This window comes from Martes martes (genome assembly GCF_963455335.1).
Source record: "Martes martes genome assembly, chromosome: 14".
In the NCBI taxonomy this organism is placed as follows: domain Eukaryota; kingdom Metazoa; phylum Chordata; class Mammalia; order Carnivora; family Mustelidae; genus Martes; species Martes martes.
The window spans coordinates 44166498-44184499 of NC_137902.1; the positions used below are offsets into that span (position 1 = coordinate 44166498).

Here is an 18002-nt window from a genome sequence, read left to right on the forward strand (position 1 = left end):
GCGGGGGGTGGACTGAGGGAGAGGGAGAGAGAGAATCCTAAGCAAGATCCACACCCAGCCCAGAGCCCAAAGTAAGGCTCGACCTCACAACCCTGAGACGATGGCTGAAATCAAGAGTTATATATTTAACTAAGTGAACCACCCCGGTGTCCCACACATGTCAATTTTTAATAATTCTCAAATTCATCCTGTCTCCTCCAACACCACTTAATCTAGACTCTTATCATCTCTAGCCAGCTTCCCAGCATGCTTCCTTAATTCCCTACCTTCAGCTTCTTCCCCTTAATCCACCCTTTATGCTTTTCCCAACTTAACATTTAAAATTATAAACCCGATCATGTCACTCTTCAACTTAAAATCCTTCAATGGATCTCCAAAAAAAAAATGCCTTTAAACGGTACTAACAACAGCAGCTGGTACCTACTGAGCACTTGTGTACCAGGTACCTACCTACATTACCTCATATAAATCTCACAACAATCCTACAACATAGGTATCTTTATTATTCTGATTTTGCAGATTTAAGGAAATTGAAACATGGAGAAATCACATAATCTGTCCACAGACACAAAGATAATAAGCAAGTACAGCTAAGATTATAAAGGCCTTCCAAATATGGCTGTGGTATTCTTTTGCAGCTGTTCTCTCCTACCACTACGCAACAAACCCTGCCTTCCACTCTTGCCAAACTACCCAAGGATCCATTCCCATACCATGATCTTTCAGGACTCCTTACCGGAGTACACACTACTCCCCTGGCTCAAAATGCCACTCTGATCTACCTTGAGAACTCTCTCTGAAGGCTTTATCCTTTCTTTCCTCTACAGAGGAATCCTAGGCAGAACAGTATAAGCCAAAATGATAGACACACCCCAACTTCAAAATGCTACAATACAGAAGTCTCGAATAGATTTTCCAAGGTACCTTCCAAGTGAGAATCTAGTGCCAGCCTCATAAACCTGAAATCCACTGGAAAATTAATAGAGATCAACAATACAGTAACAACAAGAGCTAATAAAAATATACTTAATAACTTGACAAAATATCTATAATATATGAAATTCAGTTTTTTGAAGTTTATGCTAACTCATTCAGAATATAAGGGACTCAAGCACATTATCTAAAATGTATATTTTAAAAAAGGAAAAAAGAATATAAAGGACTCAAGTTTTAAAGTACCTTCTTTTGCAAATGTGACTTTTTAAAATGTTACAAGCAAGACAAATTCTATCTAAAATCTATTAGCAAACCAAGAAAAAATTTAAAAAAAACTAAAGAGCTCTTTTTTGACTATATCTGAAAGCAGAAAATAATGATTGAGTACTAAAGAACTTGTGCTTATGAAATATATTAGATGACAAAGATGTAGTGAGTATGGTACCACATCCGTAGCATCAGCACATTAACCCAGTATCTTCCAGGAACATGCAAGAATGATATCAGGAGTCCCTCCTGGGTATTAACTGATGGTTAAACAATATCTCTTCAAAGTACTACTCAAATATATTAGCTTATAATTCCCCACACTAAAGCTCTCAGTTTTGTCTTTTCGCAGTCTCAAGATCCTTCTGTAATGCTCTTTAACTGGCATTTGGATACAAAGCACCAAGTGTTACTTTCAAACTTAAAAATCTCTTTTCTAATTCATTAAGAAAAGGTCCTATAAGAACATTTCTGGCACTTGTCCCAGCCGGGCTTCTGTCTCCCTATATCTTTCATTGCTTTTTCCCCTTAACCCTTAGAAAAAATATTCTTAATCCTTACATAAATTTCTTGTACAACGCATAAATAATTTCTTAACAATACCATTTCATAGAGATATTAAGAAATTGACCTTTAATGAATACACAAAGATTAATCCATGGTGAGGTGCTATTCTAAGGTAGCAGACTCAAAATTATTTTGCTTCTGGCATTCCTCCAGAATATAATCAACATGAACTTTTTATACAATATCTAGAATCAGGCAGAAGACTTACTTTAAAGAGAGTTTTTACAGTGGTCGCTCAGGTTAACAGAGCCTGGCCCAAGGTAACAGTAAAGGGAATGGAGAGAGAACTACTCCAACAGCAGGACTTCCCAGCTAATCGAAAATGAGGGATAGGAGATTAGAAGTCAGGATGATTCCCAGGTTTATAATTCGACTAATGAGGAACTGGAAGCATCATAACCAAGACAGGAAAATGAGATGAATACATGAATCTGGAGAAAAATACGTAGTTAGTTTTTGATGTTTTTAAGTTTCGGGTTTTCTGCTAGACAATCAGGTGGGCATTCTAAGTAGCTCACCTAAGGACTGGAGTGCTCAAGTTGAAAACGGCTGAAGAAATTAATTCAAAGGAGATAATGAAAAACAGCATGTGTTCCAAGAAAGCATGACAGAATGAAGATAAAGAGGTCAGATTGAAAACATGGGAAACCTGAGCATTTAGGAACGGGGTCAGTAAAGACAGCTGAGAAAAGAATAGGCAAGAAGGAGAAACAGAAGTGATGTCATGAAGGCAGAGAGGGTGTTACAAACATGGGCATGATCATCTAAAGGGTTCACACTAGATTTAACAACTAGGAACTACACCCAAGTACAGATACAATTTCAGTAAGTAGAAGAACCAAGAGTAAGAACACTGTTGGGATGGCAGAATGGCTCAAACAAGGCAAAAAAAGGAAAAGTATGAAGCATGTTTTGAATAGAATGCAAAAGAGTTTTGCTGGAATGGAGAGTTCATGTTGCAGAAGAGAAGAAAGGAAGTCTGAGCCAAAGCCTTTGCATTCCAGATTGTATTCTATTTTGGATTTTATTCCACAAGCAGGAAAAAGAAAGACTGGTAGCATATTTTTTTTTTCTTTTAAAGACAATGAATCAATCTGATGACAGCATTCATGATGAACTGGAATGACAAGAGAGTTAAGGTAAGATAAACCATTAAGCAGTCTTAAAATTATCTAGGGCCTGAAAGAGGTTGGTAGCAGCCAAAGTAAGAATTAAAGAGTACATAAAAAAGAGAAATTATCTACTCCCAAGGTGCCCTAGATATTTCATTATTACTATACTGATCACGTACAACAATAACCTGTGGACTGAGACCTTCTCTTACTCAGCCTCTCATCATGAGTACTAACAAATCAGAACAAGGGAAGCGGCCAAAAAATGTTTGTTGATTTAGAATTAAACTCAGTAATGAAAAGATACAGAAGTGAGACTTAAAGATACTACAAAGAAACTTAAGTAACTCACAAGTTGATACTACAGAAAATACTAGTCAAAGTCAAGATCAAGTTCAGACAATGAGTTTAAAATATGTTTCAGGTAGAGAGGGTGAGTAAGGGTAACCAAATATAAATATCAAAGAGAAAAAATCAAAACCAGAGGAAAAATATTCAGATATTCAGACCAAAAAAAAAAAAAGATTTGAGATATATAATGAAATCAACAAATCACATGAATTGCCCAGAAGAATAAATATTTAATAAAATTTAACTTCCTAATATATTTTGTATGTGACTCTCTTTAAGAACGCTATCTGGGGGCGCCTGGGTGGCTCAGTGGGTTAAAGCCTCTGCCTTCGGCTCAGGTCAGGATCCCAGGGTCCTGGGATCTAGCCCCACATCAGGATCTCTGCTCAGCGGGGAGCCTGCTTCCTCCTCTCTGTGTCTCTGCCTGCCTCTCTGCCTACTTGTGATCTCTGTCTGTCAAATAAATAAATAAAATTAAAAAAAAAAAAAAAGAATGCTATCTGGGGGCACCTGGGTGGCTCAGTTGTTTAAGCATTTGCCTTCAGCTCAGGTCATGATCCCAGGGCTCTGGTATCGAGCCCCGCATTGGGCTCTCTGCTCAGCGGGGAGCCTGCTTCCCTTCCTCTCTGTCTCTGCCTGCCTCTCTGCCTACTTGTGATCTCTGTCTGTCAAATAAATAAATAAAATATTAAAAAAAAAAAAAAAGAACCCAAAAGGAGCATTCTAAACCCCCTGAAGCAGAGTGCAGGTGTAGGCAGGAGGTGGACAAGAAGCAAAAAAAAAAGGTGTCTGACTTCCACAGACAACAGAAAGCCACAAAAGATTTTTAAGCAACAATAAGACCTTATCAGATCTGTGTTTCAGAAATTCAAAAGTCAGTAGTATGGATAAGTGGCTAAGGAAAGAAAATCTGGAGGGAGACCAATGAAGATTAAAAAGCAATTTCAGTTAATGCTTCAGCACTAAATATTGACAACTACTTACTCAAACATAAATGAACCACAGGAGGAGGCATATAAAGTAATGTAACTGTAACATGGGCTTTCAACATAAGTTTCTGAACTCATCTCAAACATCAACTCAATAATCAGAAGCAATTACAGAAAAAGCGTGGTCAGGTACATTAGAAAAAAAGGAAAAAGAATGGCCATCAAATCTTTCTCTTAAAAATACTTCACTTATGTTTTTAAAAGTTTTTTTTTAATTAAATAATTTTTTTTCCTTTTTTAAAAAGTACTTAACAGTAAAACTACCATATTGGACAAAGATTACCAAAACAGAATTTAGAACCACAGGGAAAACACCATGCAAAACTGCTGAGAACAATAAACAGGGAGAAGTTACCAGACAAAAATAGGTTAGCAAAAAAACAAAAACAAAAAACCCAAAAAACAAAAAACAAACAAAAAACAAAAAAACACAATCTTTGTTACTCACATATAAAACTAGTTTTGAACTGATAAAAATTTGCCAAAATGCAGGTAGGAGGTGTTCTTTAACACCTCTCCCCACTAGCCGCTGTCTTAATTTGAAAGAAATAGGTCAATACATAAGGACATATATATATGATAATAATAGGCCCTGGGTTCACAGATTAGGATTAAATTAATTTCATTTATTATTTTCAAAGAAATAGCTCCTTAATTTTTTTCTCTCCACTGGATCATTACATCAGCTATAAATATTTTTGCATTTATTCAAATATACTAGAAAAGCACCCATCTTTAAAAAAAAAACAACAATTCCTTGACTCCACATCCCCTCTAGCTATCGCCCTCTTTCTCTCATCTTCAATTTATAGCAAACTCCTTGAAAGAATTAGTTGTCTCCAGTTCTTCTCCTACAGTTCTCTCTTAAACCCCCTCCAATAAAGTTTTCATCACCACTAATCCACCAGTAACTTGTTACAGTCACCAATGATTTTTGTATTGCTAAATCCAACCGTCATATCCTAGTCCTGGATCTAATAACATCTGACACAGCTATTCATTCACTCCCTCCTTCTTAAAACATTTACTTGGTTTCAGGGATACCATTCACTCTTAATTCTCCTCCTTCTTCATGGAGTGCTTCTTACTCTTATTCTCTTAGCTCTAGCTCATTACAGAAACCTAAGGCAAAATCTTTGGTCTTCTTCTCCAGCCACAATTCCTTCCTAGATTATCCTAATCAGTTCCTAGAGTATTAAACACTATGTCTATGTCAGTGACTGGAAATATGTTATCTTCAGCCCAGACCTCTGGCCTGAATCGCAGACTCATGTATACCTCATCGTCTGGACAATTATCTCCACTTGAATTGCTAACTTAACACATCCAAATTAAGCCCATTATTTCCCACCTGCTTTTCCTGAAGTCTTCCCCAGCTTGGTAAATGGCCACTCCATTCTTCTACCTGTTCAGGACAAAACCAACAAATGGCCACATCCAATCCACCATCATATGCTATTGGCTTTGCTTTCCAAATGTATACAAATTGTAAGCACTTCTCCCAAACCCTGCCAAAAATCACTATGATCTCCCACCCTGAATTGCTGCTGGAGCCTCCTGAACAATCTCATTATACCTAATCTTGGATATTCTCTACATAACTGCTGAGAGGTCTATTTAAATTTTTTTAAAGATTTTATTTATTTATTTGACAGACAGAGATCACAAGTAGGCAGAGAGGCAGGCAGAGAGAGAGGGGGAGGCAGGCTTCCCGCTGAGCAGAGAGCCCGATGTGGGGCTCGATCCCAGGACCCCGGGATCATGACCTGAGACGAAGGCAGAGGCCTTAACCCACTGTGCCACCCAGGCGCCTGAGAGGTCTATTTAAAACAAGTCAAAAAGCTTTCAGTGCTTCCCTCTGTCACAGTGAAAGCCAAAGTCCCACTGGCCTACGAGGCCATATATGATCAATCATGTACCCCTCCCCCAGCACCACCTGTGGCCCCCCCACCTCATCTTCCACTAATTACTCCCCTCAGTGTGCATTTCTACTTGCCACTTCTCAAACAATACAAGCATGGTTCAGCTACAAGATATTCGCACTCACTTCATCTTCCTCATTCTCTCCCCTAATACCTGCACAAATTAGATCACTATCTCACTTCTTCCTTAGAACTGCTCAAATACCATTCTTCACTGTAGCCTTCTCTAACCATCTTATATAACACAGCAGTATCCCCCTTGCATGCTGTCTTATTCTGCTTTTCCTCCAAGCACTATAATAACCCACATATTATATATACACTTATTTATTTTCTGTATCTTCTCATTAGAATGAAAGTTCCACAGGGGTTAAAAATGTGTTCTCTTCACTGCACTATTACTAGCAAGGGCTCAGTGGGTATTTCTTGAATGGATGGATAGCATGAATCAGGAAAATCTAGACTCAGTATTTCGTCTGAAAGCCCAGGTTGAGGGTTTTATACAGAACTTCTCAGGGCCTGGGAAAATGCTGACAGCCAAAAAGCAATCATGAAATGAAGAAAATAAATCTGAGGACTTTTTAAAAAATAAAAATAAAAGGAAAAACAAGAAAAAAAAATAAGCCACCTCTGCTTCCCTACTCCCTGGATATATCTCCTATAACCTGGCCTACGAACTCAGACCAAAACATCACCAGACCCATTCTATACTTAAATAGCTGTTACAAATAGTTCCTGCTTTTCTAAACTATGATTGTCAGAGAAAACTGTAACTGCCAACCCAACACTGGCTGCCAAGACATAATGGTCAGAGAAAGCTCTCAAATTTCCCCAAAGCACTCAGGCTGCAACCAAATATCATTAATATGATGACAACAAAACTCAAAGTACCTCCTGGTGTCTGCCTGAGTTAGCTGTCCCTAGTGTATTCTCCAGGGGCTCTGTCATCAAGATTATGGTCTTGGTATGGGGGCAGGGGTATATTTGAGGAAGCTGAGGGGAGGACAGAGAGAGAAAGGAAGAAGAGAGGGAGGGGGGAGAGAAGGAAGAAGAGAGGAAAAGGGAGAGAGACAGAATGAATGGGAATTAATTCAAAGAAACAGGGCCTAAATTTATTTTTTGTATTTTAAAGAGAGGTAGGCCTGCTTGTGATCTCTGTCTGTCAAGTAAATAAAATTTTTTTTAAAAAATTAATTAATTGGGCACCTGGGTGGCTCAGTTGGTTGAGCGGCTGCCTTTGGCTCAGGTCATGATCCCGGACTTCCAGGATCGAGTCCCGCATCGGGCTCCCAGCTCCTTGGGGAGTCTGCTTCTCCCTCTGACCTTCTCCTCTCTCATGCTCTCTCTCACTCATTCTCCCTCAAATAAATAAATAATTTTTTTTTAAATTAATTAATTAATTAATTAAACATTTAAAGAGAGGTAGGTTGCCAGGGAATGGAAAGCACCTACTAAGATATATCACATTACAAAAGGACCAAAACCCTGAGACATCCAGCATTCCTCAGCTAAAAAGCAGTCTTGCATCTCCCATTCCCACACACAAAATTGAAGATATGGGGTAGGGGGCCATGACAAATTGGACAGTTAGGAGCAGTGACTGTGGTGAAGAGTGTGGTAACAATTACAGAAAAGAAGGGAAGAGAAAAGTAATCATACATTTTTTTTTCTCTTTTCCCCTTACTGTACTTACCAAGTACAGAAACCAGCCAGATGAAAACTGGGAAGAAGGCAGAGAGTGAAGAGTAAGGATGCTCTGAAGCAAATAATAGCAGAAGAAATCAAACACAAATTCCTTTTCTAAATGGCTCTTTGCAAACCAGTCATATGGGGCACCTGGGTGGCTCAGTGGGTTACGCATCTGCCTTCAGCTCAGGTCTTGATCCCAGGGTCCTGGGATTGATCCCTGCCTAGGGCTCCCTGCTCAGCAGGGGGCCTGCTTCTCCCTCTCCCCCTGCTTGTGTTCCCTCTCTTGCTGTCTGTCTCTCTCTCTCTCTCTCTCTGTCAAATAAATTAATTAAATATTAAAAAAAAGAAAGAAAGAAAACCAGTCATACGAAGTAAGATACTTGGAACTGACCAAGGAAATTTAAAACAAGCTCCCACACCTTAGATAACTAAGAGCTGTACAAAGAGAACTGTATAAAGAGAACAGAGATGCTTAATTATTTGGAATGATGGTTCTGGGGCATTTTTAAGATCAACAATCCTCCAAGATGACCCAACTATATTCAAACTGATCAAGATGAAAAAGTAAACAGGTGAAAAACTTCAGCTTTCACACATCCAGTCTTTAAGAATCCTCTGGTTCTCAAGGGTTCTAAATCTCAAAACAATCAGAAGTCTTGAAAGCCAGAGAAGTAACTGGGGGAACACTGAAAAGCAATCAACTCAGCAGAGAAGAGCTGAAAACTCACAGATTACACCTAACATACTCTGATTTGTCAACTCACTTAAAAAGGAAAGAGACTTCTGACTGGTTGCTCTCCAGAGGGTATGTCACATCCCAGCATCAGCACCAGTAGCAAGTGTTAGAAGTTTAAAGAAGCAGGAAACCACAGGATACTCTGAGAAAGGTATGGGAGGAAAAAGTAACAAAGACAACTGAGCTATATATAACTGCAGGTCATCAGCATATCACACTAGACACAACTAGAATTGTTTGTAGCCTGAAGTGGCATTCTGTATTTACTTTTGTAAGTACTTCCCCCTCCTTAAAACTCCTCCCCAGTCTGGCACTGATTGCTCTCCCTGCTCCTCCCTGACAGTAGCCACTTTCTAGAGGTCCTCTTCCTCCAGGCACTATTTGATTTAGGTGATTTGGTGTTTCCCACCCCCAATTCAGTCTTCTACTATCTTCCTGAATTAGCTCATTCTGTATTAGATCATGCTTTCTACTCTGTCCCTATTCTTGAGAAGCACATAATCCAGTGGGGCAGGTAGATGTGTCACTAGATTAGGTGCAATACATCATAGTCAATGCCATGAAAGAAATATAATGACGTGCTGTTAGTACATATTCATCTGTCATTACCCTATTTCATATTTTCCAAATCAACACTCCAGCTTCCCACACTCTTGTAAATCAGTGACTTACTAAGACCTGTATCTTTCCATAATATCCCCTGATCTCCAAACCCACTTTGCATTTCAGGTTTCCTTTCATATGACCTATTCAGCCACTTCCTATCAGAAAACAGTTCAATATATTTCCACACCACTATATCAGCCAACTCCCTAAAAGACATATCCTATTATCCCCTTGCTTTGAAACATCTAATATCTTTCCAATGCGTACAAGATAAAGTTCAAATCCTTAGCACAGAAATTAAGATAATACAGTTCTCAAACAAAGCCTTTTAAAAGTAGGCAGACTGAGTGCCAGTTCCACTGCTTACCAGCTGTGTTACCTTTGGCAGGTCACTTTACCTCTCTAAGTTTCCTCATTTGCAAAGTGAGGATATGAAAACAACCTACTCATGGTTGTTCTGGGAATTAAGTAAGCAACTCAATGCCAATTACCAGCACAGTATCCAGCATTCACTCGATGTTAACTACTACTGGGATATCTCATCTATCTAGAATGTCTCACTCCTCAAAGGAAGCAGATTACCAAAGTTTGACTCTCATATATTTTAGAATGATTAACAATAAGAGTTAAATCAGAAACGACCTTCTGGTTAACCATGAACCAACAAAAACTTCAATTAACCAAAGTATGCTTTCCTGAAATTTTTGTTTGTTGAAATTTACTGTAATTTATTTAAAAACAAGTACCTATTTATTTAAAAAAAATAACTAGATTAGTTTTGTTTTGTTTCCTATCCAAGTTCAGGAATGAAAAAAGTAGCTGCTTACCAGCAGAAACTCAGATATTTTTAAGAATGTGATTCTCTAGCATATAAAATTCACATAAATTAAATTCAAACTCAATTGCATATATAATTTTCCAAAGATATATACATGTAAAAAAACAAACTCTAGAAGCTTAAGAAAATAAAAGTGTATATCAGATAGATGGTGGACTGACATTTATTCTTAGACCTCGCAATCAAAAGATGAAATCACAAAAATTTTTGTAAGTCAGTGATTTTAATAATTTAGAAAACTGTCAAACCCACAATAACAACAACAAAACAGATCAGATACATATTTTAAGAGATTCATATATTCATGATGTTAAACGCTAATGAAAATTGGTAAAAAGATTCTAATAAGTTCAGGCACAAGAGATAAACAATTCATAAAAAGGAGAAGGTAAAACTAGAAAAATACTGCATGTGCTTTTCTATTGTGGATAGTGAAGTTAGACAGTAGATGCCCTTATAACTATTTTTAAAAAACAAACCTTTTTTTTTTTTAAAGATTTAGATTTTATTTATATTTGAAAGAGAGAGATAGTGAGAGAGAACATGAGGGGGGCGTGGGGGATGAAACACGCTCACCACTGAGCAAGGAGTCCAGCGTGGGGCTGGATCACAAAACCCCGGCATCATGACCTCAGCCAAAGGCAAACACTTAACTGACTGAGACTCCCAGGCACCCCCAAAAACCAAACTTTTAAAAAAAAAAAAGCTGTAAAAATCTGATGAAACTCATCAACCAACTGCCAGAGGCTGTGTAAATAAATTAAAAAAAAAAAAACTTTTAGAAATAAATTCAGCAATATTTTTCCAAAGTGACAAAAACTTTCATACCCTTTGACCTTGTAATTCCCCCTCCTGGGTCATTAGCCTAAAGTAAAGAAGCAAAACAGCACAGCTATATAATAACTGCATTACTTGCAAAACAAGAAACAATTTGGATGTCCAACTATTAAAAATAAATAACTCAATTCACTGCAACATTGTATAACTTAAATGTATAAAAATCATAACAAAAAAACATTAAATACAAAAACAAATATTAAACATTATATTTATGCTTTGATTATAGTATAAGATCACATATACATGGTAAGAATTAAATGAGAAGAAAAATTAAACTTTTTTTTTCTTATTTCTTTCATCATGAAGTGGTTTGTAAAATAAAAAGCCTGTTGGAGTTGATCAGGCCCACTACAATAAGTACACATTTCAAAATTGGCTTTTCAGAGGCAAAAACCACAACTATCCTTTTTTTCCCCCAAAACCTATCCCAGAGGAGTAATCAGATAGGCTCCTCTCACATACAGACTAGCCATACATGTAATTTTAGCCATGTTACTAACCATCTGTAACCTTATTATGTTAAAATCTCATTTTACCATCAAAACGTAACTGTATGTGGGATCTCCATATGGTGAGCAGAAGCCACTTGTTAATGTGGCATCTGGAGAAAGGGCCCGAAGCACTGAGGTTAAAAACTGTATGGCCAATGGAGTAATGACGGTCAGGTTTCTCCTCTATCCCCAAATGAATAATCATGTTTCTTACCACTCAAGGGCTCTAAGCTCGTAAGAGTGGCAGCTAAGCATTTCATGGAGGGAGAAAATACAAGCTGATTTGTTCTCCCTCTGAAAATTGGCAGCTTCCTCATTTTCCCAAAAAGCACCATGAAGTAATGAAAAATACACAATCATGAGGTCAGGAGATGTGGGGTACAACTGACCCTAAGAAACCTCAAACCTCAATCTTTCGAGCTTTGGTTGTTTAATAGGTAAAATTTTACATCTGAACCAAATAATTTATTAATTCCTTCAAATTCAACATTCTATTTATTAACCCCCTTTACTAATACATGTCTATGATTCTCAAAACCTTCCACTCAGATTGTAGAACAATTACTAAGACTTAGAATTAGGAAACTGGGGGCAAAGGAAATACAGATAGTCAAAATCGTATCCGAGGTCTGTCCCTTTCTACCTGCATGACCTCGGGCAAATAACTTTGCCTCAAAATAAAGTCCCAAAATCAACGAAGCAGCAATCCTTACTGGCCCTGCTGTTTTTACTCTTGCATCATAAAATGTGTTGGTTTTTTGCTGTCATAACTGAGGTTTCATTCCCAACCAGGAACAATTTTGACTGTGTTCTTAGAAATTTAAAAATACCTTGCACATCCATCTTTTCCATGTTTTCTGATATTGAAAGAGATAGTTAACAAAGTTTGCCTATCTTAAATCTATATTCAGGATTAAGAGCATTCCTCAAAAATGTATTCAATAAATAGTTGAGTACCTGTACCACATAACAGTACATGCTAGAGTTGCAAAGGTCCTTCCCTGAAGAAACCTAAAAGTCTTATGGAGAGAGACATATAACCAAATCATTACTAACTGGCAAATGCTAAATGCAGAATATATGATGTGCTACTGGATCAGTCAAGACAAGGGGGATAAGATGTCTGGACCATTTTCAGTGGTGACATTTTCAGTAGGTCTTGAAAAGCAAATTGTTTACTAGGGAGAGAAGAATTCTCAAAAGAAGGAACAGTGTAAAACCACAAAGGAAGAGTCATCTTCAGAGAACTCTTAAGTAGTTTTTGTATGGAATGGCAGGCAAGATGGTGGAAATGAAATCAGAAACACAAGTTATCAGGAATTGTGAAGGACTTTGACTTTTATCAAACACAGATAATGTAGAGTCATTGACGGACTCAATTACCTATACTGAGTCATTGATGGAAGCAAAGTCCCGTACACAAAGGAGTTGAGTCAAAGCAACAAACAAAAAAATGCAGGTCTCAATATTGAAATACAGAATAAGTGGTTGGTTGTTGCTGTTGTTTTAAATGGAAAGTTCCTGCCCTCAAGATGGCTTCTAGCAGTTTCTCACCATGGCATATTAATACCACACTGAAGTAAAAGAGTATGAATTATGGCTAAAGGATTCAATAAAGTGTGTGTTTTTTTACCTAAAGATTCTTTGAAGTCAATGTTGAGAACACTAAAGAAAATAATGAAATAATACTAAAGAGCTATAATAAATCAAAAGAGGTAAACAGTAATAATGTCTGAGAAGACTGACTTCAGGCAAACCGTTCAGGAATGTTTAAATACTTATCATATATCAACTGCAGATAAGACATGTTTTGTGCAGAAGTGTATCTTAAATTCCTTTTGGATAAAGAAGAGCTGCCACCACTAAAATCTTTAAACTAGTCTAAAAGATGGTTTTTTAAACTGGCATAATTAATACGTTCCATTACATTTTAATGCTCAGGAAAAAAGGGAGAAAAGGAATGTCTTCTCAAATGGCGACTCCGAAAAGGCTAAAGCTCAATTTTTATCTCACCAGTGGGAGCAAAACATTCACATTACAATTTGGGACCACGAAGAGTCCCTGCATCAGTAATTTCCACACTGCTAAGGCCTAGTCTTGGACCTGAAAGCCTAACTGGCTGGGTAGCCTACAAAGATGAATTTGCAATTATTGAAATTCAAACTCAAGCCTAGCCACCGATGACGACTACCTCAAAAGAATCATTCTTCCTTTAACTTTGATTAAAAAAAAAAAAAAAGTAGGAGCATAAAAACCAAATACACGTATAAAAACAGGAGATGTCAAAAGGAGAGAGAAGCGGCATCTGAACCTATATGGCAACGGTGTGGTCCACCAAAGTTTGATCTCAGGATGTGTTTCAGGGTGTGTCTTTGTTTTGGCCCAATAATTAAAAAAAAAAAAAAAAAAAAACCGTCATTCAGGGCAACCGGGTACTTTCCCCTGTCAAACCTCACAAGCATCCTGGCTCTGAAATCACAGGGTAACTTGGCCTCGCCCTGATTCCTCCTTCGAGAAAGGCACAGCCCCGCGCCCGAGGCCCCCCGGCGCGCCTGTCACAGCCCGGGAGCGGGGGGCGTCCGGCCTCCAGGCTCCACGCTCGCTCCTCCTCAGGCGGCTCGTGGGGAGCTCGAGATGGTGCGGGGAGGGCGGGAGGCCGAAGAGCGTCACTGTCTCACCCCAGGTGCCTGGGCCCGCGACCTGACGCGCCCCCCGCCCTGGACTGTCGCGGGCGCCCGCCCCACCCCAACTCCGGCCCCCGCTCCCTCCCGACCCCCACTCTCACCGTGCGGAGGTCACGCTGCCTCCTCCGCCGCGGCCCGACTGCGGGCCGCCCAGTAACCTACGGGCCCAAGGACCGCAGGTGAGGCGAGGCACTGCCCGTCACATCCCCACCGGCCCCGCCGCCGGATCAGCAGCACTCAGCATCGCGTCCGCGGCCTGAGGGAGCGCCTGACTCCAGAGACACCGCGCCCCCTCCCTCGGCCTGCGCCCGCCCTGGACTCCGCCCTCCAGGGCCCGCGCAGCGCGCGCGCGCAGCCCCGCCCCCTGGGACCCCAGTGCGCAGGCGCAAACCCCACGGGGCCAGGCTCCGCCTTCAGGCCCGCCCCCGCCGCCTGATTCCGGCCTCATCCCACCTCTGGCCCCGCCCCCGCCGCCCGCGCCGGCCTTTCCCAGGCTCCGCCCCCACCTCGGGATCCACCTCCCTCTCCACTGACCTTGCCTCTCTGACCCCTGACTCAGGTGTCTGCTAGGCTGAGCTCGTGACGCCAGCCCCGTGGCTGACCTCAGCTTTAGCCAGCACCTTGGACTAACGACATTTGCTGCTAGACCGCGGTCAAACTCGTCAGCTCCTCCTACTGACCCCGAAAAGTTAATAGCTTAAGCTTCAGGACTGACATGGGCTCCTCTCCCACCTTTCAGTGGAATGAGCATCTCCAGCATTTGTGTCCATCCCTGTTCCCTGCCCTTCCGTGCTCTGGGGCCATGCCTGAACCACAACGCCTAACCTACCACACCAAAACACGGGGTCTTGCTGAGGCTGAGGAGATGGAAGAGGCACCCCCAAGTGCTGAGATCTGCAGCATCTCCATGGCACCATCAATCTGGGTTCCCTTTGCCACGAATTGGTTCCCACTTTCCCCTGAAACTTCCATCACCCACAGGCCTTCTTCTGTTTCTTTCCCTCTCAGTGGCTAGCTCTGCCATGAGTGCTCTTACCCTGGAGGTCTCCGAGGTCTGGCTGAGTGTTAAAGCCTGCAAGCTGCACTTACGTGGCAAATAGGACTAGCTGCTCACTGAAATCCTTTTGGGCCACACTTACCAACAGCTCGACTGCAACAAATGACGTTTAAGGAGAATTCTACTGTTTATTGATTACTGTTAAAAGTATAGTATACATATTAAGGGGGAAATATCCCTTAAGTATCTTAAAGCTCTGTAACTTCTTTTTTCTCTGCTTTTTCTCAGGTCAGGACTGTCCAAAATTTTAATTACCTCTGGGTTTTTTCCTCCAGACTTGGACATTATAATTAGTTTTATACAGTATACATTTTCTTATAATTACAAGTCTACCATTTTTCCTTATTAATTATTGCATTTCATATTTGCTTAGGGATCATACTCCATTGAGTATATCCTTTAAGGTATATCCTTTAAATGTTCTTTTTGTTGAAGTCCATTAATAGTAAATTCAGTTAGTTTTTTTAGTACGAAATATTTTATTTCATTTCATTCTTGAATTTAACATTAAGCTGTGGGTAAAGTTTAGTGTGAGAATCTCTTTAAACTTTTGATAATATTCTACTGTATTCTAGCTTTCACTGGTGCTACTGATAATTTTTAATTGATTTCTTATTGTTTTGAGGTAAACTGTCTATGCGCTCTGGATCTTTTAAGATAGCTTTGATTTTAACATTCTGTAGTTTTATTATTATGTGGCTTACAACGGATTTTGTCTTATTTATATTGTGCAAGTTTTCTTGTGCTTCCTGAAACTATAAATTGAAATCTATCATCATTTCTGGGTTAAAAAAAAAAAAAAAAAAAAAAAAGAGGGAGAGAGAGACAGTGTTTTTTAAAGTCCATCATTTCCTCACTGATTTTGACGCAGTTTGATGTTTGGGTTCAAGAGTGAATTGTCAAGAAAGAATCCTCGAAATGTTTTTGGTGCAAAAATGTGTTTTTTATTAAAGCATGCAACAGGACCCCTGGGCAGAAAAAGTTCCATTATAAGTCTGAGAAATGACTGATTATATAAGGTTTCTTATCCTGTGGAGGGGAAGGTGATGTTAGGGCTCCAAGAAATTGAATCTACAGGTTCCGGGAGGTCTGGCTATTATTAAGATTGTGTTTTTCTTGTAAATCATTAAGACAGTGACAAACTGATAGAATTTCTTGTCCTGAGTGACTGTGATCTTTATCAGTTGACCATTTGTTTTTCCTTTCTTTGTTCTTGGGCAGTCATGAGTGCCTGAGGAATATCACACATATCCCATTACCACCTTGGGGTGGGGGGGGTGGAGGGGGGGCGCTGGTTATGTGGAGTGTCAGTTTGCCTTTTGTTATCTCCTCATTTCCCCCCACCCCCACCCCGAACAATTTTGACCCTTAAATCTTTAAGATTGTTGAAGGCAGAAAGGTCTCATCTTCTGCAGCTTCTTTCCACTGAACGGGGGCAGAGAGATGTCCCTACCTATGGGTCATCATCAGTCAGGACATATAGAGGGGAGTTATGAAATGTGGAGGTAGCTGAGTCTAATGTGGACAGCAAAGAAATATCTCTGTGGGTGGTAAGGACCATCTGTCTATGTGAAATTATTGTAGTGATGGATTCTCAGCACCAAGCAGAGAAACTTTTAAAAAAGCAATATATTAAAATTAAAATGGCTATAAGAATGAGAGGTCCAACAAAGAGACCCTTAATAGTCAACCATAGGCCTTCCCCAAACCAGGAACTTAACCAATCATTGAAAGAGAGGGAAGGATTTTGTAGAGCCTTAAGTTGGGTATTCATATCTTTTAGTAAACCTGTGACATTTTTATGATGATCTGGGATGTATACAGAGCACTCTTTTTTAATAATGACACATGTACCTCCTTGTGCTGTGGTTAGGACATCTAGAGCCATTCTATTTTATAGAACCACTTTGTGCATTTGTGTAGTTTCAGTATTAAATAAGGAGATGTTGTCTTATGAATCATTGAGGGCTTTCATGGTGTACTTATTGAGGGCTTAGATATGCCAAATTATACTTTCTAATCCTACAAATGGAACAAAAATGGATACTAAATGGTCATACCATTGGAAAACAGATCATGTTCATCTTTATTTTAAATTGGGAAGATTAAGGGCGCCCGTGAGGCTCAGTCAGTTAAGTGTCTGCCATCAGCTCAGGTTATAGTCCCAGGGTCCTGGGATCAAGGCCCCCATCAGGCTCCTTGCTCAGTGGGGAGCCTGCATCTCCCACTTCCTCTGTCTGCCACTCTCCTTGCTTGTGCTCTCTCTGTGTCAAATAAATAAATAAAATCTTTTAGAAAAATGAATTGGGAAGACTAGCTGGGATAATGATGGATTTGATAATGTGCACATGAATCCAGGCAGAACCTAAGGTGTAATGGCCTATCACCCTGGAGGAAGCCAAGGTCATAGGCTAGTTCCACATAACCACTGGGTTCCATCTGGAGCTAGCCATCCAATACCAGGTTGTACGATCTAATCAGTAGCAAACCCATCAGTAGTCTGGAGTACAATGGTTTGAGAACATGTTTCCAATGATCACCATCCTAAATGTCAGGTGTTATTTGGGGGTATAAAGATTTTTCCCTCATGATTAACAAGCCAGTCCTATGCATTTTTTTTAATTTGTGGTTTGGAATGTTTTTTTTAGATTTTTAATTATTTATTTGTCAGAGAGAGAGGGGGAGAGAGAGAAAGAGAGCACAAACAGGGGGAGAGGTAGGCAGAGAGAGAAGCAGGCTCCCCATGGGAGCCCAATGCAGACTCAAGCCCAGGACCCTGGGATCATGACCTGAGCCAAAGGTGGACACTTAACTGACTGAGCCACCCAGGCATCCCTGCATTTTTTAAATATTATCATTCCTGGGCTATGTAAATTTCTTAGTCTGAATAGACTGGAGTTAGGGACTTTACTGGAAT

At 39.8% G+C, this 18002-nt stretch overlaps 1 protein-coding gene across 2 annotated transcripts in view; it reads right to left on the reverse strand.

Moving 5' to 3' along the window:
• Positions 1 to 14350, reverse strand: part of CCSER2 (coiled-coil serine rich protein 2) — a 190966-nt gene extending 176616 nt beyond the window's left edge. For both annotated transcript variants that reach the window (XM_080822603.1, XM_080822605.1), the window contains exon 1: positions 14130 to 14350. The gene's annotated coding sequence lies outside the window, so the exon portion shown is untranslated. The remainder of the gene's footprint in view (positions 1 to 14129) is intronic.
• Between the last annotated feature and the right edge of the window lie 3652 nt (positions 14351 to 18002).